This window comes from Haliaeetus leucocephalus, unplaced genomic scaffold (assembly GCF_000737465.1).
Source record: "Haliaeetus leucocephalus isolate CR32 unplaced genomic scaffold, Haliaeetus_leucocephalus-4.0 Scaffold182, whole genome shotgun sequence".
Taxonomy (NCBI): domain Eukaryota; kingdom Metazoa; phylum Chordata; class Aves; order Accipitriformes; family Accipitridae; genus Haliaeetus; species Haliaeetus leucocephalus.
Window position 1 is genome coordinate 776112 of NW_010972618.1, and position 202 is coordinate 776313.

Below are 202 nucleotides of genomic sequence, written 5' to 3' on the forward strand. Positions count from 1 at the left end.
GCCGCTCCCCTTCAAGGCGGCCTGACGGGCAAGGTGAGTCTCCCGCCGCCCGGGGTTTGTGCGCTGCGGGGCGGGGGGGGGCGGTCGGGACCAGCCGGGCGGGGGCGGCGGGCAAGGCTCGGTCTGAGCGGGCGCCCACCGCCCCGGTGTCCTCCCGCCGGGGTCGGGGGGGGGGGGGGGTCCCGTGCCGTCCTCCCCCCCC

The 202-nt window shown here is 82.2% G+C and overlaps 1 protein-coding gene across 2 annotated transcripts in view; it reads left to right on the forward strand.

Annotated features, from left to right (window-relative positions):
• TP53INP2 (tumor protein p53 inducible nuclear protein 2) overlaps nt 1-202 on the forward strand; it is an 18559-nt gene continuing 18357 nt past the window's right edge. For both annotated transcript variants that reach the window (XM_010564550.1, XM_010564551.1), the window contains exon 1: nt 1-33. The gene's annotated coding sequence lies outside the window, so the exon portion shown is untranslated. The remainder of the gene's footprint in view (nt 34-202) is intronic.